The sequence below is a fragment of the Pan paniscus genome, chromosome 3 (assembly GCF_029289425.2).
Source record: "Pan paniscus chromosome 3, NHGRI_mPanPan1-v2.0_pri, whole genome shotgun sequence".
Classification (NCBI taxonomy): Eukaryota; Metazoa; Chordata; class Mammalia; order Primates; family Hominidae; genus Pan; species Pan paniscus.
Genome location: NC_073252.2, coordinates 60,786,619 through 60,806,310, shown reverse-complemented (window position 1 = coordinate 60,806,310; position 19,692 = coordinate 60,786,619). Strand labels below are relative to the sequence as shown.

The 19,692-nt window shown below is 36.8% G+C and overlaps 1 long non-coding RNA gene across 1 annotated transcript in view; it reads left to right on the top strand.

Annotated features, from left to right (window-relative positions):
- Positions 1 to 5,950: 5,950 nt before the first annotated feature.
- Positions 5,951 to 19,692, top strand: part of LOC130540466 (uncharacterized) — a 34,658-nt gene continuing 20,916 nt past the window's right edge. The window contains exons 1-2 of the long non-coding RNA XR_008955494.2: positions 5,951 to 6,223; positions 19,525 to 19,634. This is a non-coding gene — a long non-coding RNA (uncharacterized LOC130540466). The remainder of the gene's footprint in view (positions 6,224 to 19,524; positions 19,635 to 19,692) is intronic.

The following is a 19,692-nucleotide window of genomic DNA, read 5'->3' as shown; positions in this document are numbered from 1 at the left end:
TTTGAAAACTGGCACAAGACAGGGATGCCCTCTCTCACCACTCCTGTTCAACGTTGTGTTGGAAGTTCTGGCCAGGGCAATCAGGCAGGAGGAAGAAATAAAGGGTATTCTATTAAGAAAAGGGAAAGTCAGATTGTCCCTTTTGCAGATGACATGATTGCAAAGTTAGAAAACCACATCATTTCAGCCCAAAATCTCCTTAAGCTGATAAACAACTTCAGCAAAGTCTCAGGATACAAAATCAATGGCAAAAATCACAAGCATTCATATACACAAAGAACAGACAAACAGAGAGTCAAATCATGAGTGAACTCCCATTCACAATTGCTTCAAAGAAAATAAAATACCTAGGAATCCAACTTACAAGGGATGTGAAGGACCTCTTCAAGGAGAACTACAAACCACTGCTCAACGAAATAACAGAGGACACAAATGGAAGAACATTCCGTGCTCATGAATACGAAGAATCAATATTGTGAAAATGGCCATACTGTCCAAAGTAATTTATAGATTCAATGCCATCCCCATCAAGCTACCAATTACTTTCTTCACAGAATTGGAAAAAACTACTTTAAAGTTCACATGGAAGCAAAAAAGAGCCGGCATTGCCAAGACAATCCTAAGCCAAAAGAACAAAGCTGGAGGCATCACACTACCTGACTTCAAACTATACTACAAGGCTACAGTAACCAAAACAACATGGTACTGGTACCAAAACAGAGATAAAGACCAGTGGAACAGAACAAAACCCCAGAAGTAATACCACACATCTACAACCATGTGATCTTCAGCAAGCCTGACAAAAATAAGAAATGGGGAAATGATTCCCTATTTAATAAATGGTGCTGGGAAAACTGGCTAGCCATACGTAGAAAGCTGAAACTGGATCCCTTCCTTACATCTTATACAAAAATTAACTCAAGGTGGATTAAAGACTTAAATGTTAGAACTAAAACCATAAAAACCCTAGAAGAAAACCTAGGCAATACCAATCAGGACATAGGCATGGGCAAGGACTTCATGACTAAAACACCAAAGCAATGGCAACAAAAGCCAAAATTGACAAATGGGATCTAATTAAACTAAAGAGCTTCTGCACAGCAAAAGAAACTACCATCAGAGTGAACAGGCAACTGAAAGAATGGGAGAAAATTTTTACAATCTACCCAACTGCCAAAGGGCTAATATCCAGAATCTACAAAGAACTTAAACAAATTTACAAGAAGAAATCAAACCACCCCATCAAAAAGTGGGCAGAGGACACTTGAACAGACACTTCTCAAAAGAAGACATTTATGCAGCCAAAAGACACATGAAAAAATGTTCATCATCACTGGCCATCAGAGAAATGCAAATCAAAAACCACAATGAGATACCATCTCACAACAGTTAGAAAGGCAATCATTAAAGTCAGGAAACAACAGGTGCTGGAGAGGATGTGGAGAAATAGGAAAGCTTTCACACTATTGGTGGGACTGTAAACTGGTTCAACCATTGTGGAAGACAGTGTGGCAATTCCTTAAGGATCTACAACTAGAAATACCATTTGACCCAGCCATCCCATTACTGGGTATATACCCAAACGATTATAAATCACGCTGCTTTAAAGACACATGCAAACTTATGTTTATTGTGGCACTATTCACAATAGCAAAGACTTGGAACCAACTCAAATGTTCATCAACGATAGAGTGGGTTAAGAAAATGTGGCACATATACACCAGGGAATACTATGCAGCCATAAAAAAATGAGTTCATGTCATTTGCAGGGACATGGATGAAGCTGGAAAACACCATTCTGAGCAAACTATCGCAAGAACAGAAAACCGAACAATGCATGTTCTCACACATAGGTGGGAATTGAACAAGGAGAACACTTGGAAACAGGGAACATCACACACTGGAGCCTGTAGTTAGTGGAGTGGGGGGAGGTGGGAGTGGTAGCATTAGGAGATATACCTAATGTAAATGTGGAGTTAACGGGTGCAGCTAACAGGTGCAGCACACCAACATGGCACATATATACATATGTAACAAACCTGCACGTTGTGCACATGTACCCTAGAACTTAAAGTATAATAAAAAAATTAAAAAACAAAATAAAAATATAAAAATATAAAAGAAAAAAGTAAATGACCTATCCCTCACCCCCCCAAAAAAATACCTTCAAATAAGGAAGAGGAACAGACTATATCCTAATGCTTGCTTTGACCAGTATAAGCATGCCAGAGTAAATATTTGGGCTACATTGTAGGAGCTAAGAACATAAAGTACATAGATTTCTTTATTATGGCTAGCAGATACTTAAAAATGTCAGCACTGGTCTTTGAATAAATTTTGCTTCTAAGAGAACTTACTATTTATTCTTAATTAGATGGGGAGGAAAGTCTTTGAAGAGGAACTTCTACTTTAGTTTTTACAGTGAAGCAGCCTAGGGTCACTGGAGCAGTCTTGTTGTTTGAAGTATCACCAGGAGTTCTTTGTCTCAAGACCCAAAAAATTAAGGATCATGAACACCAACGGTAATGTTGGAAGAGAAGTTTAATAAGCAAAAGAGAAAAGCTGTCTACTATGAAGAGGAAGCCCGAGAGGGTTTTCATTTCACAGTTGAATGTAGACTTTTATATACAAAAATAAAAGCTAATGAGGCAGAGTGTTTCGTGTGCACAAGGCATGAAAAACCGGTTAGGAATGGATGTCTTATTTGCATACATACCAATTCTTGTTAGCTCCACCTCTTCCCTCTAGTGTGCATGCAGGTCCTTAGCCTGAGTTACTGCATGTTGTTTTATTTTGCTTATTGACTCTGTGTCACTGCGGACGTGTCTGGTTCTGTGTAACTTTCCTTATCTATACAGCTACAGGTCTGTCTTAGGAAAGCACCCTGTGCAAGTTCCTTTATCTGAGTATGTCCGAAAAGAAAAGGAATGTGCTCACTGAAGACCATCGTGAATAGACAGAGCTCACTGGTTGCACAGAAGACAAAGGCTTTGGACTTTTCTTCCTTACCTGCGCTTGCAGCTTGATTTCCTCCAGACTGTTATTTTTGGGGGAGGGCTTCTACCAAGAACCTTGTCCTAACTATTTGCCTAACTGGTTCCTTATTTTCTATTCTCATTAGTTCTCTCTCCAGACGTCTATCACCTCCATGAGGTCTCAAAACACTGAGTGATCAGCTCTTACATACATTTGCTAGATGAGCTTTTTAAACTCATTGTGTTGGGCGGGTTCTCTGTTTGGCCACTATACATCGTGAAGGTTTAACACCCCAGACATTCCAAATAGGCCCCTTTCGCTTGGAGAAGCAAAATGTCCTTTCTCCTCAGTGCTGAGGAGCTCAGTCTCTCATCTCTCACTGATCTACAAAAATAATAGTTCGGCTCCTGATGCAAATGTGCAGACAAGCCATTTGAGCTTATCTTTGGGAGAAAAGGCAATGGAGAGGACCCTTTAGAATGTACTCCTGAACTATAATTAGGATTCTAAAAGACAACCTCCAAGGAGAAAAAAAAAATTCAGAAAAAAACAAGGACTATCAACCAAAGGGAGGTCCAGGGCTCAAGAAGACTTACCAGTCCCACCGGAGAAGAAGCTCAAAATTGGAGAGGCTTTCAGTGGGCCTCTGTTGCTACCTTAGCTTCAAGTTCAGGCATGTTTTACGGAGTCCTGAGTTTTCCCTGAGGCTCCATATATTCAAATGTCAAGTTGTTATTGATGAAAAGAGTCAAACATTTTAAAATATTTAAAGAGTTTTATTCTGAGCCAAATATGAGTCAATGATGGCCTGTGACATAACACTCAGGAGATCCTAAGAACATTTCCACGTAGCGCTCAGGCTACAGCTTAGTTTTATGCAATTTAGAGAGACATTAGTCATCAATCAATACATGTAACTTATACATTGACATGGTCTGAATAGGCAGGACAACTGGGAGCAGGGGCTTCCAGGTCATAGGCTAATTCAAGGATTTTCTATTGGCAATTGGTTGAGTTATATTGTTGTCTAAAGATATAGAATTAATAGACAAGAATGTCTAGGTTAAGATAAGGGGCTATGAATACCAAGGTTTTATCATGCAGATAAAGCGGTCAGGCAACAGGCTTGAGAGAATATAGATTGTAAATGTTTCTTATCAAATGTAATGAGTCTGTTCTATTGTCTTTAAGGTCTGTGTTGATGGTAGTGCTTTTAAGATTTTCCTGAATTCAAAAAGGGAGAAGGGTATAATGAGGCATGTCCTATCCCACCACCCCACTTCCCATCATTGTCTGAACCAGTTTTTCAGATTAAGTTTGAAATGCTCTTTGCTGAGAGTAAGGGTCCATTTAGGTGGTTGGGGATGCTTAAAATTTTATTTTTGGTTTACATCTACATAGAGTTGTTGAATAATTATAACATAACGATAATATTTTACCTAATGTCATTATTAGCCTTCTGCTTATTAACACAGAAACCAAAACCATGTCTTTTCTCCTATACATTTTTTCCTGTCTCAGATATTATCAGTAAATGCAAATTTCAAATTAATTTCTCACATTTACTATTAACAATTTATGTTTTATTCCATTAGGTTGACATGTCTCAGTAACTAATATACAATTTTTATCATTTTCCCTGTTTCTAAACTCTTATCTTTACATATCACTCTATGTTGAGATGCAAGAATTTCTTGCTAAGGAAAAGCTCGATCTTGTGACTGTCCTTTAAAACTTGGGTAAGTAATTATTTGCCTATAAATTATCATTCAAACTAATAATTGTTTATTTAAAACTAATTTCTCCTGTTTCAAACTAACTTTGTTCTGTAACGTCCTGCCCTGAACTTTCTCTGTGGTCATTACTCACTGGAATGACTTTTAAATATCCTATACTTTCGTCATGCTTCTATTGATTGTGAAATGCTTCCTTTGGCAACAATAAATCCTAATGAAGCTTTCATCTCACCTCCTAAGTCAAATGTCTTACTAAAGCTTTTATTAATTATCAGATATTAAAGCAATTGTGCATTTTTCTCCTCTGAAATACTGAACACTTTGCACTTATTATATAGAATTAATAAAAATAGTTACCCAAAGTCTCCAAGTGCATTCCCAGTAATTCTTTGTATTGTCCTTGTGAGCAAAGGATGTGAAACATGAGTTCTTCTAAACCATCTGGCACCTTGGATTTAGTGTGGAATGAATGTAAATGTGGTTGTGTGCATATGTTTCTGCACATGAATTATTAAATCTAAAGAATTTTAAAAAATTTCTTTATCATCAATCCAGATAATAAAAGTATCTTTATGTGTTTTATTTCTAAGCTCTAGAAGGTTGGAACAAATTTTCCCTGATACATTGCAACATTGCATTTCTTTTTGATATCTTCAATAAACGTGAAGCTGGCAACCAACCAATGAACTTTATTTACTCTTAAAATATTAATTTTTAACTTCTGTGCTTACATTGTCATTTCAATTTCATGCTTAGTAACTACAAAACTATTGCAGATCAGTGTGAGGGAAATGTCATCATGAGGCCCGAGAAGTCAGCTTTGGTATTTCTGCTCCTACAACTCTTCTGTGCTAGTTGTGGATTCTGTGAGAAGGTCCTGGTGTGGCCCTGTGACATGAGCCATTGGCTTAATGTCAAGGTCATTCTAGAGGAGATCATAGTGAGGGGCCATGAGGTAACAATATTGACTCACTCAAAGTCTTTGTTAATTGGCTACAGGAAGCCTTCTGCACTGAAATTTGAGGTGGTCCATATGCCACAGGTTAAAACAGAAGAAAATGAAATATTTGTTGACCTAGCTCTGAATGTCTTGCCAGGCTTACCAACCTGGCAATCAGTCATAAAATTAAATTTTTTTTGTTGAAATAAGAGGAACTTTAAAAATAATGTGTCAGAGCATTATCTACAATCAAACACTTATGAAGAAGCTACAGGAAACCAACTACGATGTAACGCTTATAGACCCTGTGATTCCCCGTGGAGACCTGATGGCTGAGTTGCTTCCAGTCCCTTTTGTGCTCACACCTAGAACTTCTCTAAGAGGCAATATGGAGCGAAGCTGTGGGAAACTTCCAGCTCCACTTTCCTATGTACCTGTGCCTATGACAGGACTAACAGACAGAATGACCTTTCAGGAAAGATTAAAAATCCAATGCTTTCAGTTTTCTTCCACTTCTGGATTCAGGATTATGACCATCATTTTTGGGAAGAGTGTTAGAGTAAGGCATTAGGTAAGAGATTCTTATTTTATTTTTAATTTAATTATCAAAATAAATATTTTTAAAAATTGCCATACATCGTCTATGACACATATATGCAAGTTAATGAGTTTTTATTATAGAAAATGTTATAGCTGTTCTTCATAAAGAAGGTAGATTTGTTTTAAGTGTAAGGTAACCTACTTCCTTAATACCAGTAATAAACTTACAAATGATCATCATTAACAAGGAGATTATATTTTGTATTTCCTCCAAATAGCCCAAATCTACATCGCATATTTTTGAGAATCATTGATTGTTATTTTGACTGTTATACAATTTCTATTGAAACAAGATGCTAATCATTCTTTTCTCTCTCATCAAAAATTTCAAAAAAAAATCTTCAGAAAGTCCTCTTTGATTTATTTTCACAGAGGTGGTTAAATTGAAACATTTTCTAGAATTCTCTAATTTCTTAGTTGATTACTTCACAAAAACTTGAAAAAATATTACAAAAAGTTAAATGACTTATGGTCTTGTGGCGCATGAGATACAATTTTTACTTTACTGATATATATCTATTTGACTTATTTTTATTTATTTGCTTTACTGATAAAAATTGTTTTACTTTGCAGTTTTCATACACAGTTGTGATCAGAGCTGGTAAATGCAAGACATGATTTTAATCCAAATATGTTTGAGAAATATGTAGAAACATGAACAAAGGAACAGTCATAATAGACACTAAATTATTGTTTAAAGTATTCCACTGAATTCTAATACATAGATTGTTTCACAGAACTAATATTCAGAGGATCCCACTTCAAATGTCCTTAGCCTTAGACATGTTTTGAAATTACATGTATTGATTTCCTCTAATTAATTTTGTATTCAGTAAGCTCTGCCTAGCTTAACATTTTATTTCCATAACTTCTTATGCATTGGCATATTTCATTTTATTACCCTTTGCTTTATTGTGCATCACAGAAATTGCAATTTACAAATTAAAGTTTTTTTATTATACTTTAAGTTTTAGGGTACATGTGCAAAACGTGCAGGTTAGTTACATATGTATACATGTGCCATGTTGGTGTGCTGCACCCATTAACTTGTCATTTAACATTAGGTATATCTCCTAATGCTATCTCACCCCTCTCCCCCACCCCACAACAGGCACCGCTGTGTGATGTTCCCCTTCCTGTTTCCATGTGTTTTCACTGTTCATTTCCCACCTGTGAGTGAGAACATGCGGTGTTTGGTTTTTTGTCCTTGCAATAGTTTGCTGAGAATGATGGTTTCCAGGTTTATCCATGTCCCTACAAAGGACATGAACTCATCATTTTTTATGGCTGCGTAGTATTCCATGGTGTATATGTGCCTCATTTTCTTAATCCAGTCTATCATTGTTGGACATTTGGTTTGGTTCCAAGTCTTTGCTATTGTGAATAGTGCTGCAATAAACATACGTGTGCATGTGTCTTTATAGCAGCATGATGTATAATCCTTTGGGTATATACCCAGTAATGGGATTGCTGGGTCAAATGGTATCTCTAGTTCTAGATCCCTGAGGAATCACCACACTGACTTCCACAATGGTTGAACTAGTTTACAGTCCCACCAACAGTGTAAAAGTGTTCCTGTTTCTCCACATCCTCTCCAGCACCTGTTGTTTCCTGACTTTTTAATGAACGCCATTCTAACTGGTGTGAGATGGTATCTCATTGTGGTTTTGATTTGCATTCTCTGATGGCCAGTGATGATGAGCATTTTTTCATGTGTCTTTTGGCTGCATAAAAGTCTTCTTTTGAGAAGTGTCTGTTCAGATCCTTTGCCCACTTTTTGATGAGGTTTTTGTTTTTTTCTTGTAAATTTGTTTGACTTCATTGTAGATTCTGGATATTAGCCCTTTGTCAGATGAGTAGATTGCAAAAACTTTCTCCCATTCTGTAGGTTGCCTGTTTACTCTGATGTTAGCTTCTTTTGCTGTGCAGAAGCTGTTTAGTTTAATTAGATCCCATTTGTCAATTTTGGCTTTTGTTGCCATTGCTTTTGGTGTTTTAGACATGAAGTCCTTGCCCATGCCTATGTCCTGAATGGTATTGCCCAGTTTTCTTCTAGGGTTTTGATGGTTTTAGTTCTAACATTTAAGTCTTTAATCCATCTTGAATTAATTTTTGTATAAGGTGTAAGGAAGGGATCCAGTTTCAGCTTTCTACATATGGCTAGCCAGTTTTCCCAGCACCATTTGTTAAATAGGGAATCATTTCCCCATTTCTTGTTTTTGTCAGGTTTGTCAAAGATTAGATGGTTGTAGATGTGTGGTATTACTTCTGAGGGTTCTGTTCTGTTCCTTTGGTCTATATCTCTGTTTTGGTACCAGTACCATGCTATTTTGGTTACTGTAGCCTTGTAGTATAGTTTGAAGTCAGGTAGCATGATGCCTCCAGCTTTGTTCTTTTGGCTTAGGATTGACTTTGCAATGCGGGCTCTTTTCTGGTTCCATATGAACTTTAAAGTAGTTTTTTCCAATTCTGTGAAGAAAGTCATTAGTAGCTTGATGGGGATGGCATTGAATCTATAAATAATCTTGGGCAGTATGGCCATTTTCACAATATTGATTCTTCCTATCCATGAGCATGGAATGTTCTTCCATTTGTTGGTATCCTCTTTTATTTCATTGAGCAGTGCTGTGTAGCTCTCCTTGAAAAGGTCCTTCACAGCTCTTGTAAGTTGGATTCCTAGGTATTTTATTCTCTTTGAAGCAATTGTGAATCAGAGTTCACTCAAGATTTGGCTCTCTGTTTGTCTGTTATTGGTGTATAAAAATTCTTGTGATTTTTGCACATGGATTTTGTATCCTGAGACTTTGCTGAAGTTGCCTATCAGCTTAAGGAGATTTGGGGCTGAGATGATGGGGTTTTCTAGACATACAATCATGTCATCTGCAAACAGGGACAATTTGACTTCCTCTTTTCCTCATTGAATACCCTTTATTTCCTTCTCCTGCCTCATTGCCCTGGCCAGGGCTTCCAACACTATGTTGAGTAGGAGTGGAGATAGAGGGCCTCCCTGTCTTGTGCCGGTTTTGAAAGGGAATGCTTCCAGTTTTTGCCCATTCAGTATGATATTGGCTGTGGGTTTGTCATAGTTAGCTCTTATTATTTTGAGATACATCCCATCAATACCTGATTTATTGAGACTTTTTTAGCATGAAGCATTGTTGAATTTTGTCCAAGACCTTTTCTGCATCTATTGAGATAATCATATAGTTTTTGTCATTGGTTCTGTTTATATGCTGTATTATGTTTATTGATTTGAGTATGTTGAACCAGCCTTGCATCCCAGGAATGAAACCCATTTGATCATGGTGGATAAGCTTTTTGATGTGCTCCTGGATTCGGTTTGCCAGTATTTTATTGAGGATTTTTGCATCGATGTTCATCAGGGATATTGGTCTAAAATTCTCTTTCCTTGTTGTGTCTCTGTCAGGCTTTGGTATCAGGATTATGATGACCTCATAAAATGAGTTAGGGATGATTCCCTTTTTCTATTGATTGGAATAGTTTCAGAAGGAATGCTATCAGCTCCTCCTTGTACCTCTGGTAGAATTTGGCTGTGAATCCATCTGGTCCTGGATTTTTTTGGTTGGTAAGCTATTGATTATTGCCTCAATTTCAGAGCCTGTTATTGATCTATTCAGAGATTCAGCTTCTTGCTGGTTTAGTCTTGGGAGATGTATGTGTCGAGGAATTTATCCATTTCTTCTAGATTTTCTAGTTTATTTGCGTAGAGGTGTTTATAGTATTCTCTGATGGTACTTTGTATTTCTGTGGGATCAGTGGTGATATCCCCTTTATCATTTTTTATTGTGTCTATTTGATTCTTCTCTCTTTTCTTATTTATTAGTCTTGCTATCAATTTTGTTGATCTTTTCAAAAAACCAACTTCTGGATTCATTGATTTTTTTGAAGGGTTTTTTTGTGTCTCTATATTCTTCAGTTCTGCTCTGATCTTAGTTATTTCTTGCCTTCTGCTAGCTTTTCAATGTGTTTGCTCTTGCTTCTCTAGTTCTTTTAATTGTGGGGTTAGTGTGTCAATTTTAGATCTTTCCTGCTTTCTGTTGTGGGCATTTAGTGCTATAAATTTCCTTCTACAAACTGCTTTGAATGTGTCCCAGAGATTCTGGTATGTTGTGTCTTGGTTCTCGTTGGTTTCAAAGAACATCTTTATTTCTGCTTTCATTTCGTTATGTACCCAGTAGTCATTCAGGAGCAGGTTGTTCAGTTTCCATGTAGTCGAGCGGTTTTGAGTGAGTTTCTTAATCCTGAGTTCTGCTTTGATTGCACTATGTTCTGAGAGACAGTGCAATTTGTTATAATTTCTGTTCTTTTACATTTGCTGAGGAGTGCTTTACTTCCAACTATGTGGTCAATTTTGGAATAGGTGTGGTATGGTGCTGAGAAGAATGTATATTCTGTTGATTTGAGGTGGAGAGGTCTGTAGATGTCTATTAGGTCTGCTTGGTGCAGAGCTGAGTACAATTCCTGGATATCCTTGTTAACTTTCTGTCTCGTTGATCAGTCTAATGTTGACAGTGGGGTGTTAAAGTCTCCCATTATTATTGTGTGGGAGTCTAAGTCTCTTTCTAGGTCTCTAAGGACTTGCTTTATGAATCTGGGTACTCCTGTATGGCGTGCATATATATTTAGAATAGTTAGCTCTTCATGTTGAATTGATCCCTTTACCATTATGGCCTTCTTTGTCTGTTTTAATCTTTGTTGGTTTAAAGTCTCTTTTCATCAGAGACTAGGATTGCAACCGCTGCATTAAAAAAAAATATTACCCAATAGGCTGTACAACGATGCCAATACATAATGTCAAGTTGCAAGGCATGGATAATGGGAGAATGTGAGATGATGCTCTAATGGGTATAAAGCTTCCTTTTGAAGTGAAAAAAATTAATTTGGATCTAGATAGTGGTGGTAGTGGCACAACATTTCAAATGTGTTACATGCCAATGAATCATACAGATTAAATGCTTAAAGTGTATAATTTTGTGGTGTGAAATTCGTATATCAGTTATTTTTTTTTAAAAACAATTAGCTGACCAGATGTGATCGACCAAGAGGCCATAGTTTGTCAGCCCTTGGTTTATGCTCCAAGTTTAATTCCCACATGCTTGAAATAGTAAATGTGGGCATTTTTATCATTTGCATTAGAAACATAGCATGTTTTGAAACTATAATGTATTATGCAATTATGTGAACACTAAAATTATTATTGTGGAAATTTTTTGACTTGTTTAATGATAGTACAAATTTTATTTTGCTGTACACACAATTGTTAGTGCTTTGCAATATTAATGAATTTGTTCTTTAAATAACACATGATATTGATAATGTGATGACAACTATTTCCATTCCATTAGTGAGGTAGCTGAGGCAAATAAAGTTCAAGTAACTTATCCAGTCCCACATCATTATATAGTCGTTCCCAAGACTTGAATCAAGGCCATCTGGATCCAGAGCGCCAGCTCTTAACCACCATGTTATATTGACTCTCCTATTTGGGGTACAGATATTTTCCAAGTGTAGTATCACAGTTTCCCACTATGTAGATATATATTAATTGTAATTTTATTACAAATGTATAATTTAAAATATGTAGAATTATTATTCCAGGTGTGTATCACTGCATAACAAATAGTTTTCAAATGTAGGGCCTTTAAACAACTGTAGTCATTTTATTATCATGTCTCAGAATCTGTGTGTTAGGTGGGCTCAGTTATGTGTTCCTTCACAGAGTTTCTTAGGTAGCTACATTTCTGTGGTGCCCGGGTCAATAATTATCTGAAGATCATTCACTTAAATACTTAGAGATTCATGTTGAAAGGCTCCAAGTGCTAGTGGGCTACCAGGATTCCTTAGGCATATATTAGTGTCTCTCTACAAATTGTCATTTATTATGGGGACTATAGGTTGAGTTATTTAGTAATAGTGAGCGAAAAAAAAAAGACATGAAAAGAAGAAACAGAAAGAGTGAAAGAGAAACAGAGAGAGAATATGCTGTGTTTCCAGCAGTGCTTTGAAAGTTTAGCTGCATTATTTTCATTACATTCTTTTTGTTGAGATAGTTACAAAGTTTGCCAAACTTCAAAGGGAGGGGATATTAATTGATAGGAAAATTGTCAGTGTATTTATAGTCATGTCTCAAAATAACAACAATTATAACCCTTTGAACAAGTCAGCAGAAGTTATTAAACTATTGTAAAATTCATAAAATATTAAAAATTGTACAAGAAAAAATATTAAAATTACATGAATTTAGGTTTCTACAATTATTGCCATTTTTAAACATTGTGTTATATTTATTCATACATATTTTCAAAAATAGAACAAATGTCCTAAAAACAAGCTGCAAGTGGATAAAATAATATATGAGAAACATTGTCAAGTTTTTTGAATGACACTAGCGAATTAATAATGTGATGCCACATTTTGAAACTTCCTGTCTTAAATGGATGTGTTTATTTCACAAATTAAACTTTAAATATCATAATTAACACATGAAAACTTTCTGGAAAGTTAAACATTGCAGAATTATATAGAATAAAAATTTAAATTCTCATCCTTGTAATTACATGTGTTTTTCGAGATTCTTTCTTCTTTCTACCAGTTTGCATATATTTTATTTCATTCCAAAAAATACTTTTTTGTTTTTCTGGAAACTACTTTTTCTGTTTAGCAATGTGATAGTCAGCCTGTTTTCTGCAATGGCTCCACTCATGCATTTGTTGGAGGTACATGTGTTCAGTGGCTGAAAGCCATTTAAGTGCTGGAGGAATCATTCTGTTCATACATGTGCTGATGTGCATGGATTTTTCATGACAGATTCCTAAATGTAGAACTTCAGTTTCAAACGGCATATTTACATTTTATTATAAGGGTTATTTCAAATTATACTCCCTCAAAATAGATTTCTCAGGTTTTTATAGGGTGCAAATCTTCTCTATGACATCAATTTGTTGGCATTACTTCTATTTTACTGAGCATCAGTAACTTTTTAATCTTTTATATCTTATGGGCCATTTTTACTTTGAATTGCTTCTTCATATTTTAATCACTTTTTAATTAGATTGTCTGTCAGTTTTGGTTAGTGATTTGTAGTTCTCACTGAACAATGGATACCAATCTTTTGTTATGTGTGTTATAGGATAGGTTTTATGTGAATTAATTCAGATTTATAAGCATGATAAAACAACATTATTAATCTTTGGCACTATATAAGTTCTGTGTCTCTTTATATCTGTATTAATTCCTAGATGATTTGTATAAAATTTTCTATAATCTCTCTATCTCATCAATGTTTTCAAGTGTGTGTGTATATGTATATTACATGATTTATCTATGTCTATATAATTATAAAAATACATATATGTATATATATATGTTTTTAATCAGACCTTATGCTGTAGAATATTTTTGTGAGAAGTGATTAATGGCAAGACTTTTTAGTGACAAAGACAACTAGGTTTCTGTTAATCTGGACTAGTTTGATCATAAAGCGCTTCCCTGATGTGTAGATTAAAGGATATTTATGGCTTGATTTAGCTATTTTCCATGAAATTTATAAACTTTTTGTATCCTTTGTATATATTTTTTGACTCACTAAAAATTTATGTTTCCATATTACATTTTTAGGAGGGATGAATCAAAAATCTCTGTGGAAAATAAAAAAATAGATATGATCATTTAAAGTACAGTTATGTATAATAATAATAATTATTTCAAGCTGTCTTCAAAATACACATTGAATTTCACCACACATCTATTAGCTAGTTAATTCATGCTGTGTCTTGTTTTAAAAGAAATGGACATATATGTGTACCTGTGTATTTAGCAAGATTGGAAAGTCACTAAGTCCCTTTAGAGTATAATTTCTATATTATCACAACCTAAAATAAAGGACTTACATTTGTTATTAAAAGTCAAATATGATAATAAAACCCATATGAAATTTAGGATTGTTTTTTCTAGTTCTCTTAAGCATGATGATGGTGTTTTGATGAGAATTGGATTGGATTTATAGATTTCTTTTGGCAATATGCTCATTTTCACAAAATTGATTCTACCCATCCATGAGCATGGGATGTATTTCCATTTGTTTGTGTCATCTATGACTTTTTTCAGCAGTGTTTAGCAGTTTTCTTTGTAGAGGTCTTTCACCTTCTTGGTTAGGTATATTCCTTAGTAATTTGTTTTTTCTTTTTTTTTTGCAACTATTTTCAAAATGGATGAGTTTTTTATTTGATTCTCAGCTTTGAAACCTGCATAGCCAAAGAAAGACTAAGAAAAAGAACAAACCTACAGGCATCACATTACCCAACATATTACAAGGCATATTGCAAGTTACCAAAACAACATGGTATCAGTATAAAAACAGGCATATCAATCAATGGAACAGAAGAGAGATTCCAGAAATAAAGACAAATACTTACAGCCCAATGAACTTTGACAAAGCAAACAGAAACATAAAGTGGGGAAATGACATCCTATTCAACAAATGGGGCTAGAATGATTGGCAGTCCCCATGTAGAAGAATGAAACTGCATCTTTGTCTCTCCCTTATAAAAAGTCAACTCAAGATGGATCAAATAATGAAATCTAAGACCTGAAACAATAAAAAATTCTAGAATGTAACATTGGAAAAACTCTTCTAGACATTAGGTTAGGTAAAAACCTCATGACCAAAAATCCAAAAGCAAATGCAACTAAAACAAAGATAAATAGTTGTGATTTAATTAAACTAAAAACTTCTGCCAGCAAAAGAAATAATCAGCTGTGTAAACAGACAACTCACAGAATAGTGGAAAATATTCATGAACTATGCATCTGACAAAGGGCTAATGTTCAGAATCTTCAAATGGCAAAAAAAGAAAAGAAAAAAAAGAAAATCCACAAGAGAAAAATAACCCCCAAAAATTAGGCTAAGGTAATAAATAGACAATTCTTAAAAGAAGATATATAAATGGCCAACATATATGAAAAAATGCTCAACTTCACTAATTATCAGGAAAATGCAAATCAAAACCACAATGCAATACCAGTATACTCCTGCAAGAATGGATATAATTTAAAAATCCAAAAATAATGAAATACTGTCATGAATGTGGTAAAGAGGGGACACTTTTATGCTGCTATGGGAATGTAAACTAGTACAACTACTATGGAAAACCATATGAAGATTTCCATAAGAAATTACAGTAGAAGTACAATTTGATACACCTATCACTCTACTATGTATCTTCCCAGAGGAAAGAAAATTTTTATATGAAAAAGACCCCCACACATACATGTTTGCAACAGCACTATTTGCAATTAAAAAAAAAAAAAGAATGGAACAAGCATAAATGCCCATCAACCAACCAATAAGTGGATAAAGAAAATGTGGTATACATACATACACACACACACAGATGTTGCAGAAGTCAGGGACCAAATGGAGGGACTGGCTGAAGCTGAGGCAGAGGAACATAAATTGTGAAGATTTCATTTTAATATGGACCCGTTCTCTGCTCTCGAACCCTGTTTTCTGTTGTTTAAAATGTTTATCAAGACAATACATGCACCACTGAACATAGACCCTTATCAGTAGTTCTGCTTTTGCCCTTTGCCTTGTGATCTCTGTTGGACCCTTATCAGTAGTTCTGCTTTGCCCTTTGTCCTGTTCCCTCAGAAGCATGTGATCTTTGTTCTGCCTTTTGCCCTTTGAAGCATGTGATCTTTGTACTTACTCCCTGTTCATATACCCCCTCCCCTTTTGAAACCTTTAAACAAAAACTTACTGGTGTGTGGGCATCATGGTCCTACCAATATGTGATATCACCCCCGGCAGCCCAGCTGTAAAATTCCTCTCTTCGTACTCTTTCTCTTTATTTCTCAGCCATCCAACACTTATGGAAAATAGAAAGAACCTACATTGAAATATTGGGGGTGGGTTCCCCCAATATTTGGCACACCAACATGGTTTTCTTTTTCCTAACTGCATGTGGGAACCCGATTCCCTTTGGTAAATGAGGAGAAACGTTCATCTCTCTGGTCCACAGAAATGCTTGTTCGGCTCCCTGACAATTGGTGAGTTGTCTGAGTATTGTCTGGGGTAACTATGGGTCACATGGAGTCTAAACATTATGCTTATTTCTGCTATATTAAACTCTTGTTAAAACAGGGAGGAGTTTGAGTGCCCATGGAAAATATGGTCACCATATTCAGGGCAGTGGAGGAATACAGTCCTTGTTTTCCTGAAAAGCGAACGTTAGATGTGGAACTATGGGATCATGTTGGTGCAAAATTCCAGGAACTGGTCCTGACAGGAAATCATGTTCCCATCACTGTTTGGGGTGATTGGACCTTGGTACGTGCTGTCCTAATGACATACCAATCCTGTGACCCCCTGCAGTTACCACAGTTTTCTGAATCTGGTGACCCTCTACCTCTTCCTCAGCTTTTCTCTCCCACTTGGCATTCGTTATCTGCTCAGCCTCTTCCCTTGCCTACTTTTCCTCCACCTGATGATGTTGAGGATTCAATATCTAACTCCGGTGACTTTGGCTTAACGTTCCCCCTGCTGATCTTATTTCTTTTCATGAAGAGCCAGTATATGTAGCTCCCACAGCCCCGACTTGGACAGCCTGGGACCATATCTACACTAACTCTTCCCTCTCCAACTCTTTGCAGTCTTAGCCTCCAGAGCCATCTAATCACTTTATGACCAAACCACAATTTACCTGTAATTCTGCAAGTCCTCCCCCATCCACTGCAGCCCCTCACCCTCCTGTAATTTTGGTCCCTCAACCGGTCACTTTGCCATCCACTCAACCTGCTTCTCTGTACCCTTCTTCACACGTGGATGCCCCTGCCACTCTGGTTGCACAGGATTGGGCCAATAATCACCAGTATGTTTCTGCCTCTTCTGCTCCCCCAATGCCTCTTTCTCACACTCTTATACCAGTCCGACCTCCTCAACCTCAGTTTGCCTTATCTACACATAATTTTCCTGTCACTTATATGCCAACTCCATCTCATGTGCCTGTTCTTGAAACTTTCATGCAATGCTTATTACTCCAGAATAAAGAAACAAGTGGATTAGAGGCGTGGGCTTATCCAGTTGTGCTGGAATCTCCTAACACTCAAGGGGTACAAGTGTGTCGATATGTGCCACTCAATCTTACCTTTTTAAAAGAATTCAAGGATGCTTGTACTCAGTATGCTCCTACTTCTCCATATGTTAAAATGGTATTACAGACTCTTTGTACTGAGGTCATTTTGCTTCCTTTAGACTGGGACTTCTTGGCAAAAGCTGTTCTAACTCCATCTCAGCATTTACAATTCCATACCTGGTGGTCAGAGGAGGCCTGTCTACAGGCTCAGCTAAATCAGGCTGATGGCATTCTAATTACTCAGGCTCATTTCACAGGCTCCAATAATTACTCTGACACTACCACCCAATTAGGCTTTGATGCTCTCACCATGGAACAAGTAACAAAGGTTTGTATGAGAGCTTGGGATAAATTTCACACCCTAAGCCAAGCTCCTGTTTCTTTTACTACTGTTAAACAGGGTCACAATGAATTTCATCCTGATTTTTTGGCTAAATAACAAGACGCTGTTCAAAAATCTGTCTCTGATGAGCACGCTCGAGGTATTCTCCTTCAAATGTTAGCTTTTGAGAATGTGAACCATGAGTGTATAATGGCCATGCGTTCCATCCAATGAGAAAATTTACCTGATCATGAGGTGTTGCCTGCATATATTAAAGCTTGTGAAGGCATTGGATCAGAGACCCACAAAGCTATTCTGTGGGCACGGGCCATGAAGGACGGCAACTAAACTGGCTTGACTGATTCTTTTCTTGGAGCCTGCTATAATCGTGGTCAACTTGTTCATACTCAAAAAATTTGCAGTGTTTAAAACTTAAAAGCGACCATGCCAGCTCAACAAACATGGCCAAATGCTCCTGCTACTGTTTGCCCTCATTGTCATAAAGGTAAACATTGGGCAAGTACTTGCCACTCTAAGTCTGATACAGATGGAAATCCCTTGCCACAGAATCAGGGAAATGGGAAGCAGGGCTAGTCCTAGGCCCCAATATCAAATGGCACACCTCAGACGCAGACCAATGTTGCATTTCTGATTGAAGCGGTCCTAACGCAGCCCCCAGTACAAACAAATTTACCTACAGCAAACCCAGATGGGTCCCAGCCTCTTCTTCTGTCACAGTACACTGCTTGTCTACCTCCACAGTAGGGGGCAGGGTGGTTGATCTCCATAGTACCATTCCTCTAAATTTACTACCTAATTCTTTTCTTTTAATTGTCCCCACAGGGGTCACTGGCCCTTTACCTCAAGGTTCCATGGGCCTGGTGTTAGGTAGGACATCCACCTCTGCTAAAGGTATCATAGTTCCTACTGGTCTCATTAATTCTGATTCCTCTGATGAGATTAAACTTATGGTGTCTGCCAAAGTTCCTGTTTCCATTCCCATTGGTGAGTCAATTGCTCAATTACTTTTATTACCTAATATTGTTTTAAACAAAGGAGATAAGACAGGGGGCTCTGGGATGGGCTCCCACAGTGAAAAAGCCGCTTATTGGATTAATGTAATTTCTAAACAATGGCCCACCTTCACCATACACATTCAAGGAAAAAGGTTTGAGGGCATAGTAGATACTGGGGCTGATGTTTCTATTATTTCCTCTAATGTATGGCCTTCCTTCTGGCTTAAACATCCCACTAACATGGGATAAGTAGGGGTTGGAAAAGCTGATGAAGTTCACCAGAGCACATTTATCTTGCCTTGCACTGGCCCTGATGGTCAAAAGGTACAATTCAGCCTTATATCACACCAATCCCCATTAATCTTTGAGGCAGAGATTAGCTGGCACAATGGGGGGCTGCAATTAATATTCCACATAACTCTTATACTGTTCCCAGTCAATATATAATGGAAAACATGACGTTTGTTCCTGGAATCGGTCTCGGTCCAAAACATGAAGGAATTACTAAACCTCTTCAAGTCACTATAAAAAAAGACAAGGCTGGTTTAAAATCATAATTCAACCACTCCTCATGCTCAATTACATTTAGCATTGTTTACTTTAAACTTTCTAAATGTTCCTAAAGACAATACCCTGACTATAGCTGAACACCATTATACAGGCAAAAAATTCTCCCTAAATGAAAGCAAGCCAGTGTTATGGAAAAACTCCCAGATCAATACCTGGGAATCTGGAACAATTATAACATGGGGAAGAGGATATGCTTTTGTTTCACCAGGAGATCATCAGTCACAGGTCTGATTGCCCACTAGAAGACTTTAACTTCGTGTGAATACTGACAAAACCACAGGGAAGAGACGTCTGCGTCAGAGACCACCCTCCTACCTGGTGAGATCTGTGCCGACTTCTCAAAAACTGGCATGCCAAATCAAAATGGGTCTGGTTC